Below are 11,874 nucleotides of genomic sequence, written 5' to 3' on the forward strand. Positions count from 1 at the left end.
AAGCGACGCTGCCGAGCTGTGTGGAGACTCTGCTGAAAAGGTCACAACTTCTGCAGCTCTGGATGAACACTCCAGTGTGTTCTGGCTAGTTTGCTTTATTTATCTTGGCAGTTAGAAGACATGGGCCCAGAGATAAGGGTGGGCTAATAAACCGCAATGATCAGGAACAAAATACACAGACAAAACAGGCCGGCTGCCGGCGGCTTCCTAAAAGGACAACACGGCGTGGGAACGCTCACCTGAACGACGAATGTTTGATTGCTAGTTTGCAGCTCCAGAAGACTCGGGTACCTCCGGACAGGTGGAGACAAGCAGCTACGTCTAGCCAACTATGAACGCCACCAACGAGAAGACGCTAACATTGATAGATGTTTAAAAGCTCTTAACATCTATTTGTGTTTTCTTGTTAATATGAACCACTTTAACCTGGCGGCTAACGTCCCTTTGTCGATTTATTGGCTGATTTACTGCTGGATTAATAGGAATACAAACGTCACGGATACTTTATTTTCTTTTTGAGTTGAAGCTAATGCAGGCTAATCTTTTTAAACGCCCTTATCTTTTCATTCCCTGCTTTGACTGATAAAAGTTTGATTGGTGATGAAAGAATTGGAGAATTCTTATTACCTCGTATGAATTTTATGAAGTGTTTAAAATGAAATATGATAACACCGCCACCTTTGCTGTGAAGCTCCAAAAGAGTTTTTAATATTTTTTTTTAATGGACTGTTCCTTTAAGAGCCAAACCCCACGACTGTCACATTGATATTAAGTGATGATGAGATTTTACACCGCATTAAAAAGGGACTGGTGCGACATCTATACCAGCACGTCTTTGAGCTCCTTTAATGATGCCGGCGCTGGTTTTGGCTTCTTCAAGCGGAGGATTATCGTTTTTAAGGGGACTTGTCATGAAAGCTGGTTTGAAGTCACAAACTCGTGTTAAAACAAGTAGCAAGAAAGCCGTCGTCGGGAAGAAGAGAATGTGTTAGTTGTTTTAAAGTTCCTCCATCCAGGATGGATGTATTGGAAGGTCTTGCTCTGCATCCTTAATGCGGTCCCGATGAAAATGCTTTCATCTGCTTATCTACGCCGTCTCCGAAAGTTTGTTTCCTAACGTTTTTTTTTTCTTCTTCCGACCGAGATTTTCTAACAAACAATCTTAAACACATTTCAAAGATGATTTGATGCAGCGTATTGATCTGGGATAAGCTACCACTTAGTTCTCTCATGTTCCATTTTGTCTGGATGTCTGCGTCCATCACTAAAGGTTTAAAGTTTATTCAGTAAATCTCCAAGGCCTCAAATCAAAAAGAGTTTCATATCATTACTTCTGTAACAGCTGGTATTTCATCAGTATTTCCTACAGCTAAATATAGATTGTTATCTCTAACCTCAGTATCGTCTTTGATTACAACCTCATGTCCTCAGTCACATCTTGTCTCCCGCGAAATGCAAAAAACCCCATTTGGGACTAAAACTCATTAGAAAAGAGTATTTCACTAAGTCGTCTCAGAGTTGGATAACTAAAATGAATTGATCTCTTACCAAACATGATTCAAATTTCTATTCCCCAACAGGAAAAGACTTTTAAAATCAATGTCAAAAATCTGAATGAATTCAGGATAGAATTTTTAAATTTTTTGAACAATTTTAAGACTGGTAGGGTTAGCGGCATGAGCCTGAAAACATCCTGACATCCTCTTGTAGGTCCCTCTTGCTCATCCATCAGTAAGGCCTCATAACTAGCCAAAGATAACTGACACACTCTTCATCACTCCTCCTCCTCCATTGACTGGATTGTATTCAATGATGGATTAATGGTCTGGATTGAAGTCTTGTTAAAAATCCAGAGGATAATTAAATCTGGTGTTAAGTCTGATCAATCCATCATTAAGTCAGATAATTAATAGAATCCTTGTTGTAATTAAATTAGATTGAATTCAATTATTCCCTGGGATGGATTTCAGTTCAACACACACATAATCTGAATTTTATAGGGAGGGGGGTGTTCAAATTTATTGGTCTTTTTGGTGAAATAACAGAAGCTCTCTTGAGCAAATGTTAATGAGCTTCTGGAGGAGGAAGTTCTTGTGATACGTCTGCTCGATGGTGAACATATCAGAAGAGCAAACAGGTTTCAAATGAAGCCGCTGGAGTTTCCTGCAGCTGGTTACGGTGTGACGAAGCAAAGTCCTCAACATCCCGTCTGGTGTATACGGCTGATCGGGTGCGATGGCTTCAAGTTGTCTAGGATGAGTGATCATCTCAGAGTTTAGCCGCTTTAGCCGGAAGGGGTCAAAGGGGTCAGAGTTAGAGGCTAATCCGTCAGCTAAGGCTAACTGTGCAGTAACTATATTAGCAACGCTGTAGGGCGTAGGCAAACATCCAGCGCTAGAGTCGGATCTATTCCAATGCTCATTTTTACACACATCGACTGGTACCGGTGTGGTTGGTAACAAGAAAAGATGGTTGTTACGGTAACAAGAGGAGGTATCACGCGAGATGGATGCTGCGAGCTGGAGACCGCTGTTTGATGATCGATGTTTGTGTATGTCTCGGTGTGTCGGCGAGGCTGACGGCTGATTGACGGCGGTGTGGATGAGAGCTGAGCGCCGCCATGGGGTTGCGGGTGTGTTGCGAAAGCTTGTGATGTCTGCAGTTTCACTTTAAAAGGGTTGTTATTGGTGGCGTTCAAGGTCAGGGATCTGCTACAGATTGAGAATGAAGGCTCTACCGTTTGAGGGAGTCCAGGATAGAAAGAGATAGATGACTGGAAGTAAATGAGGCCTGGGTCTGACATTAGTAAGACATATTTAACAATCAACATTGTGATCCGCAAGATAAAACGCGCCTTTAAGATCTCTGCGATGTCAGCCGCTGAGTAATTGGTTAAAAAGAAGTGATGTCAGCGATCATTAAGCGTTTAAATGAGCCTGATGGAAGTAAAGTACATTTTCATTGTCTCATTCAGGGTCAGATCAAAACCACGGCAACCATTAAAGAGCAAATATGCACCGGATTAGCATAATAGCTAGCATGTATCCAGCAAGTTCTCCAAACTGCATTGGAAATAAAACATTGATCTTAGAATCTTTTGTCTGCTTTGTTCCAGGTGAGGAAAACGATTCTGATCCTGAATAAAAATGAAACGACTCCCTGAGATGATGCTCCCCTTAGAGAAAGCGTTCCGCCTCGGAGAATGGACTCATTCCACATCTGGCTCGTCTGGACGTCGAGGGTAGGAAGAGCTTTTATGGCGTTTTAACATCATCACTTCCTCTCTCCAGGGGGACAACTTGAACAAAAAAAATCACAACAAAGTTCTCTTAAAGCAAAGAATAGTGCCTAATTGGCATTGATCTACATTTACTAACAAACATGTTAATAAGCATGCTAACAAATATTTTTCCCTATCAATTTGAATATTTCCGTTTGTAAAAACGGAGACTATAATAACGTGTTCATGCTTTCAGTAATATCCGTTGTCCATCCTCACGTTTCTCATCGTTCCTCGGATGATTCCTTTCTGCTGCAGACAAAAAGATTGTTGCTTTTAAAAAAGCTAAAGTCGACATGAGTGCGCCTCCCTGTTTACTGATTCACCACTTTTCCACAGGAGGCATCGATAAAAACTTCGTCTCGTCTCCGTCTGCGTCTTTAGTCTGTGTTTTTATTGATCCTGTAGCTGTCTGGGTGATAAGAGATTACATTCCTCGGCCTTAGTTGAGAGTCGGCATAATGGCACAACAGTTGCGGTATCATTTCATCTCCAAAATGAACCGATTGTTTGAAATAAAGTCAGAGTGTGTGTCCGCAGTAGAAGCAGCTGTTGTAGGTCAAATTAAGTTAATTCGATGCCGTTAAATATCCGACCATGACATTGGATTCCTTGCTTTATTTCTTCTCCCATGCATTAAAGCTGTACCCTCATTAGGATGCAGCCTGTAAGGTGATCACTGAACACTTTAATTTTTCCGACAGAGGCAGACTGGAGAGACCAGACCTCTTCCTCCAGTGCTCATAGGGGTGTTTTAAAAACGGTAGCTTGTCCTCTACAGGATTTTGTGTAAAAAGGATTTGTAGAATATGAGAAAGGAGGCCGATGCGTCACTGTGCTGTGAAACTATAGCATTCATTTTCAAGGTTGTTACTGCCGACCGAACCGAACGCTTATTATAAGCTTAATTAAAACAGAGGACTGAACGTGGACATTCTAAAGGATACTTTCTACACGCTGCAGACCTACAATGAAATTCTAAGGTTTATCTGCAGCTTCAGGCGATACACCTTGGCAACATCACAGATTAGAGCTCCAACCGCCTGGTTTTCTAAATTTGGGAAGGATTTACCTCGGGATAGAGATATATCTCACGGATCTGCTGATGTTTCCATTCGGGGCTGTAGTTTGCTTCCTGATTCTCCTCTGTTTTGGATTTGTTTGTCGTTTTGGGGATAAAAAGCTGCCGTACAGATGAATTTTTGAACCCCATCCACAAAATGTTGTAAAGAAAATATGTTATCAGAAGAGTTAGCCCTTGACTGAACTTCACAAAGAAAAGAAAGTCATATTTATGTTAGAAAGTTATGAAAAAAACACCTTGAATGCATGCGTTTTAAAGACGTTATCACACAGGACAGTAAAGCCTACAACCTAACCTCGAAATATGTTTTATAAGTACCAGGAAAAATGTCAAGATGTAAGTCAGAAGTCATGACAAAGATGACCTGTTGCTTTTGCATGGAGAAATGAGTCCTGATCAAAACATCTTCACTTCTGAGAGGTCTTATTCAGATCAGGGTCTAAAGCCCACAGCATTCAGAAAAATACATGTAGACCAGGACACACATACAACACAGCACACTCAAGGAGTTCCTTTTCAAAGACTCAAGCGAACAGAGTTTGACTCATGGCTGATTTGTACACAATAGCTCCACGAGCACCATCTCATTGACTTGTTGGGACGCCATTAGCCTTTGAACCCCTCACAGAAAGAATCCTTCCCTGAGCGGGACGGGATGGACGTCTGAAACCTTAGTAGAAGCACACCCTTATTTTGGTGTAAAGTGTATCTGCACAAATTTCCTTCAGGTGAAAAAGAAAAGGGTCAAATCATTTGGAAGAATAAACACTTCCTGTTCCCAGCAGGGCGGTCTGTGAGTTTTTACAGGACTTCTGCTTCCTGATGAGGTCAGCATCCCCAACTGTTGTGGATTTTAGTGCTGAACATTTATTGGTCTCGATGCAACAGGAAGCAAGATGCTGGCCTCTGATCTCCCTCTAATCAGGAACCCATTTGGCAGAGCTCTGAAGTGGAAACCATACTTCAAATACTCAAATACAACTTCCAAGTCCTTCAACCAGTGAAATCCATTTCAGATAAGAGGCGGCCTCCAACCATAGAAATTCACTCTGAGCAAAGCATCTTGCAATTGGTTAAGAATAGATATAAAACAGTGAGAAATGTCCGGAGCATTGAAGAAAGTCTGCCAAAATAGATCCATTGCTACAAAGAGCTGGCAGCCAATGAGTTAAAATGATTTCACTACACTTTTTATTTCCATATATTATCCCAGCCTATTGGAAGTCATCAAATATTTCTTGTCAAATGTAGTAGATTGTCTCCTAAATAGAAACAGGTGAACTTACTTCTCCTGATGTCTGTCTGGAGCTGAAGCCAAAGAAAGGAGAACGTGTTAGCATCAGATGCTACCAGAAGGAGCAAGGAGAAAGAAGAGAAGCCAGGTTAATATATCCTGCAGGTGAGGAATAGATTGGGACCAGGTGTGGAGTCCATTCTGGAGGCACGTGAGGCCACACCCCAAAAAGAGACCTATCCAAAGAGAGGAGACAAGAAGGGTATTCTGGGAAAGATAGAGTCTCTCTGCATGGCAACAGTAGAATAACTTAATTGTTGTATCGGCCTATCCATCCTGATTGATGTGACCGACTTTACTTTTTAATTACAGAGCCCATCTGCTTGTTTTTCGCCTTATTTTTCTTCTTCTAAAATCCATGTTTGGCAAACTTCAGAATCCAGGGAATTCTCAAATGTTTGATCAAAGTGGAACAGAAATTTACCAGATAATCCTAACAGCACATTAATTCTCATTAGTAGAACAAGGGAAAGGATGTGGGGAAAAAAAGAAGTAACAATGGAGTTGAACTAAAGTGAAGATGGAGAACAAATACTTTATTATACAGAGGACTGGGGAGAAAAAGGACAGATAAGAGAAATGACATTTATTTAGTTATTTAGCCGGCGGGCTCCTCTGAGATTAAGAGGCTCTTTTCAAAGCGGAGCTGGCCAACAAAGCAGAAACTAGATAAGTCCACTTGTGTCCACTGGGAACTTTGCCTTAAAGCAGTGCCTCCCTTTCATCATTGTTTACAAGGGGGAAAGGAGTGTGACAGAGAAAGTGTTGCAGAGTTTCTCCATCTCAGACCAATCTCCCACCCACCACCTTGACTCCCAGACGGGGAGAAGCCTTTTTCAGCTTGATTGAAGAGCTAATGGAGAATGATGAACTCCGGACTACCAGGGACCTGAAGCACATCTGTGGTGTAAACCCTCTCAACCAGCAGGTCAGGGTTTGTGACTCACATGCAAGACAGAGGGATAAAAGAGAACATGGCAACGGTAGATTAGCCTTAATGCTGATGAACACCTGCTGGAAGTTTAGGACACATCAGCATCGATCAAAGCTATAGGAAGTATAAATCTTAGACCTCCAATGGATTCACACCACCGATTTGAGCTAAACGCTCACAATAACAATGTTTTAATGTTCAACAGGTGTTTACCATGTTTACCATCTTAGCTTAGCCTCTTGGGATGCTAATGAGAACTAATTAGCTCAAAAACAACAACTGGGGGATGAAGGAAATGTCATCAGTTTAGAAGTTTTGTAGAAAACAGATGCAAACTTCAGGCATCAGCAAAGAGATCATCCTGAAGGGGAACACCATACCTTTTACAGGTGTTGATTTCAGTATAGATCAAATAGCAGCCGACCAATCAGCATTTAGCCTCTCCCAACCAATGCAAGGTGTCAGACACATCAAACCAATGGGAAATGTGTCACAGATCTGGTACAACTGGCAGCCATGAATGAATCCCGGAGTTGGAGTTAGCCGGACTCTCCTCTGCGGTCCAACGTTATCAGAACCGACTGCTGGTAATTTCACACCCTGTAAACAGGAAGAGGAGAACCACACCTGAAGGTGTTTCCCTTCCTCCAACCCGACCAGAAGTATATTTCTCAGTCTGGTTATTTACACACACACACACATACACAGACACACACACACACACACACACACACACACGCACACATTCGCCATTACAGAGGAAATGAATTGACAGATGGATCGAATCTCCTCACGTCATTTAAATCATGTTTTACATATAATCCCATGTGCCGGATGTTTAATCCCCGCATCAATGCACAAAACACAGCCTGAAAGAATAGCAACAATCCCTCAGCACCCCACCACCACCACCACCAAAGCAACATATCAAAAAGTCAATTTAAGACCAATTTCCAGTCCATTCTCTTCTTCCCCATGCAGGATACAGTTTGATGCTACCCCCGTCAACTCATTCAGATTAAACCTGGGCAGAAAATCTGATGATAACAAGTTATTCATGGAGGAGAGATATTCTGTTTATTAGCTGTTGGATCAGCGGTATGTCTAGAGGAGGATGCTGATGAACCCTCTCCCTACATGAAGCATGAGGGGGCCTTGGTGATGCTCTGGTTCCACTTTGCTTCAGATGGATTCCATCAAGGATCAGGAAACAGTCCAACGTCTCCATCTGTGAGGAGGATGAAGCTCGGACATTCAAGAATGAAGATGAAGATTGGATCAGGTTTGCAGCTCCTGGCTGTCACATCTGATTGAAAACATCTGATTAGGAAGAGTTTGACTTGTAACTTTTAGCAGTTTGTTTGTCGACTGTCCGAAAACCACTGAAGCTCTTCCTGTTTGATTCATTTACTGCAAACATCTGTTGAATAAATAACAACAGAGCTGTAATAATGTCAGGACAAGACGAACGAAGAGGAAGCGAAGGGAACAATCCGGGGAACCATCACTGACACGGTTCTCCATCTAGAACCAGAGCAGAGGCGAAGAAAAGCTGAGTCAGCAGGAGGAGGGCATTGGAGGGGATGGACGGCGTGTCGGCGCGAGTCCTGATTAATGGCTTCATCAGAGTTGTTATCTAATTAACCAGCGCTAATGAAAGGCAGCACTGACACGACACCGTTAAGGAGACAATCACGGCCGCCTTGTTTGCTCATTTTTCATCTGGACTACAACACACACACACACACGCACACACACACACACACACACATGCTCAGGACTCGTGTCTCACGTGAACTGGCTATGCTTAAACCCTCCAGCCCGTTCAGGGGACAATTACAGGAAATAGTGCCAGAAATCACCTGCAACCCCCCCACCCCCACCCCCACCCATCCACATCCCCACCCCACCCTGCATGGATTAATGGGAGCTGCTCTCTGTACAAAGAAACAGATGCCCATTAGCCCATTAGCACAAGTAGAGTTATTAAGACCATTAAGACCAATTAGCGCTAATGTGTCGATGAGTACTCGGCAAATTCATACATTGGATTAATAGTGCAGAGGTGAGAGGAAAGGACACACACAGGAAGTGTGTGAAGCTGGGCTCTGGTTCTGGTTCTGCAGAAACCCTGGAGGTGTTACATCTTCGTCTCTGAACATCTATGGATTCTCAAGTTTGCAGATGACAGACACCAAAATGTTTGATTCTATCAAATCTGAAATCACTGTTTTTGGAGTTCTGTTTTGGGGGGACAGGGGCTAGTAGACCACTACCCCTTCACCCCAGTATAAATGGGACATTCCACCCTATAAAGGAAGGGTAGATGCAGGGCGTAAATGTCCATCGTGAGCGTCATAATCATTGTGTCTTAAGCTTGTCCTGGAGATTTTGGATTTCCTTTCTGCAGCGCCATGCAGCCACGATTCCTGAAATGCATTTAGTCTAATTTAATTTAAATAAAAGTCTGAAACTCTGGCGGGACAAATATTCAAATCCATCCCTGTGTGTTCTTTATTTTATGTCTGCGTTGACCCGTCGGTGACGCATGGCTGGAGGCGCCGTCTGACAGCGTGTCTGAACACGACTCGGTTTTTCCTCGTACTAAAAACCCGTCAACCTGCGGGTCCGGCTGGATTCAGATGGGCGACGTCGTCCCGGCGTAGACGTCCCAGGGGGAAGGTCAGGGTCAGGCCGGTCCCTCTCTGTCTCTGTCTCTCTCATCATTCGTTGACCTCAACACGCACCTCTCTACATACATCTCTCTCTGACTCACATCGCATCCGTCTTTCGCTGAAGCTTTTATCTGAACACTCTGGATCTGTGAAACCAGGCGGAGCGTCTTTCTGCGTCCCTCCGGATCTCTTTGTCCTTTTAACAACTCCACATCAACCGCCGTGACCCATTTTGCAGTCCAGATATGGTTAGAACATCTTCACGTGTACACCGGTGAAGGACAACGAAGGTTCAGACGATGCTGATGTCAGTCTTTCCACTGATTCAGACAAATTAAAAGTATAATATGTGAATTTATTTCCACGTCGCGCCCTGGAGGCACTTCCAGATGCACCGTTTGCCTCCACTTCGGCCCAAAGAGGGAATCCGCTGTGGCTGGGGGTGACACCAAATGGATGCGTGTGACTACTGATGCCTCCTTCTCCATCAGTTCCAACAGCTGCATTAGATTTTTAGATTTCCAAATGCAGAGACGCATCAACAAGCTGCTTCTGATCAACAGGACTTCTGTTTCTTTTTTCACTTTATTTGACCGGACTGGGTGGAGGCAGGGCTGATGGAGGTGGCGAGGATGACGTCATACTGGTGCTTTTAAGTCATGATGCTGATCCGATCTGGATGAACAGAATCCTCAATTCCAGTTTGTCGTAATTAGTGCCTGATGGCGAAAAAATATCTGCTCACCCTCTCCTTTTTTTAAATTTTTTTTAATCTATGGCGTCCTCCTCTTCCTCCTCCTCCACCCTCCGTAGCAATAGAAGACGGGCTGAGTGTGGGCGTTGATCAGCGCTCCATGCTGCTGCTCAGCTGACAGGCAGGAGAGATGAAGAAAGGAGGGAGAGGAGGACATGAGACAGAAGGAGAGGCGATGATATGGTGAAGAGAGAAGAAAGGGAGTCAGGGGAGAGGAGAGGGAGTAGGAGGGAGAAAGAGTGTGTTTTGTATCAGCTGCTCAGCTGACTGAGAGCTCGGAGGAAGAGTGTGTGTTTGTTTCTGACGGCTGCAGTCCGGACACTTTGCGCAAAAAATGTGTGCGTGCGCTTCGGAGCGCCTTTGCGCTTCCGTTCGTGGAGAAAGAAGCTGAGCAGAGGGATGGAGAGCCTTGTCAGGCCCGAGCGATGGATGGAGCATTGACCTAAATACTAAAAGCATGTTTCACACAGAGAAAATGAGCCTCTTAAGTCCAATTATTTGCAGCAATAGCGGCGCAGCTCAGACAACCACAGGAGAGAGTTAATGACTCCAGAGAATAGTCCCGGGAAAAATGTGGAGAATTATATCTAATAACTTTACACAGTTTCTACAGAAAAGAAATGACAGAAAAAAGAGCAGGAGATGGAGCTGTTTAACAGGAACAGGGAGTCGTTTCTATCTATCTATCTATAACTTTAAAAAAAATTTTTTTTATAGTTATAATCCCTGAAGGGAAATGAAGAACACACACACACACACACACACACTCTAGTTTTTGTTAGTCAATCGATCACATGCATGCCTATTAGTGTGTACATGCCTTTGTGGGGGGGCCAGTAAGCATGCGAGGGAGCGGGCAGCTCCTTCGTGGTGAACCCCAAATGAGCAGCTTGTGAGGGGGGATGGCACCTTGCTCAGGGGCACCTCGGCAGTGCTCCGGAGGTGAGCTGACACCTCCCACTGTCAGCTCACCTCCGGGGGTTATTTTTCAGGTGGGAGCGGGAATCGAACCGATGATCTCAGAACATTGGACTACCCGCTTTACCACTGAGCCACTGCCGCCCCTTACGTACCTTATGTATTTATGTACCTCTCCCCTCTGTGTCTCTGTCCATCTCTCTATCAGGAGTATTCTTGTCCTCCACAGGAGCAGCACTACTATCTTTGTGTGTGTGTGTGTGTGTGTGTGTGTGTGTGTGTGTGTGTGTGTGCGCGCGCGTGTGTGTGTGTGCGCGCGCGTGTGTGTGTGTGCGCGCGCACAAAATTTCTACCCCTCCATGAAACCCAATTTATACGTAGACTTCTTGGAGAGCTAACAGAAAACACAGCAGGTGTGTGGTGTACATGTTGTGTACATGTTGTGTACATGTTGTGTACATGTTGTGTACATGTTGTGTACATGTTGTGTACATGTTGTGTACATGTTGTGTACATGTTGTGTACATGTTGTGTACATGTTGTGTACATGTTGTGTTGTGTACATGTTGTGTGGGTTGACACTGATTGACGACTACCCACATTTCACATTCAGAAAGTCTTGTTGAGATTAAAACGCTAACGTCAGTCCACTATCCTGGCACGGTGGCCAAGTGGTAAGGCATCGGTCTCGTAAACCGGGGATCGCGGGTTCAAACCCCGTCCGTGCCTGCGATTACTACCTCTGTGACAAAATCCAGTCTGTTTTGGGGAGCGGCAGTAGCTCAGCAGCAGGGAAGGGAGGGGCGGTGGCTCAATACCCGTGTCGGGCAGTGTGAGGCATCAGCCCACCTCCCGAGTGCTGCCGAGGCGCCCTTGAGCAAGGCACCATCCCCTTTATAAGTTGCCCATTAGGGTGCACCACAAAGGAAGTGACC

At 44.2% G+C, this 11,874-nt stretch overlaps 1 non-coding gene across 1 annotated transcript; it reads left to right on the top strand.

Moving 5' to 3' along the window:
- The first annotated feature begins 11,596 nt into the window (after positions 1-11,596).
- On the top strand, positions 11,597-11,668 carry trnat-cgu (transfer RNA threonine (anticodon CGU)). The gene has a single exon. It is a non-coding gene; the product is annotated as a tRNA-Thr (tRNA).
- The last annotated feature ends 206 nt before the right edge of the window (positions 11,669-11,874 follow it).

This window comes from Antennarius striatus, chromosome 6 (assembly GCF_040054535.1).
Source record: "Antennarius striatus isolate MH-2024 chromosome 6, ASM4005453v1, whole genome shotgun sequence".
Classification (NCBI taxonomy): Eukaryota; Metazoa; Chordata; class Actinopteri; order Lophiiformes; family Antennariidae; genus Antennarius; species Antennarius striatus.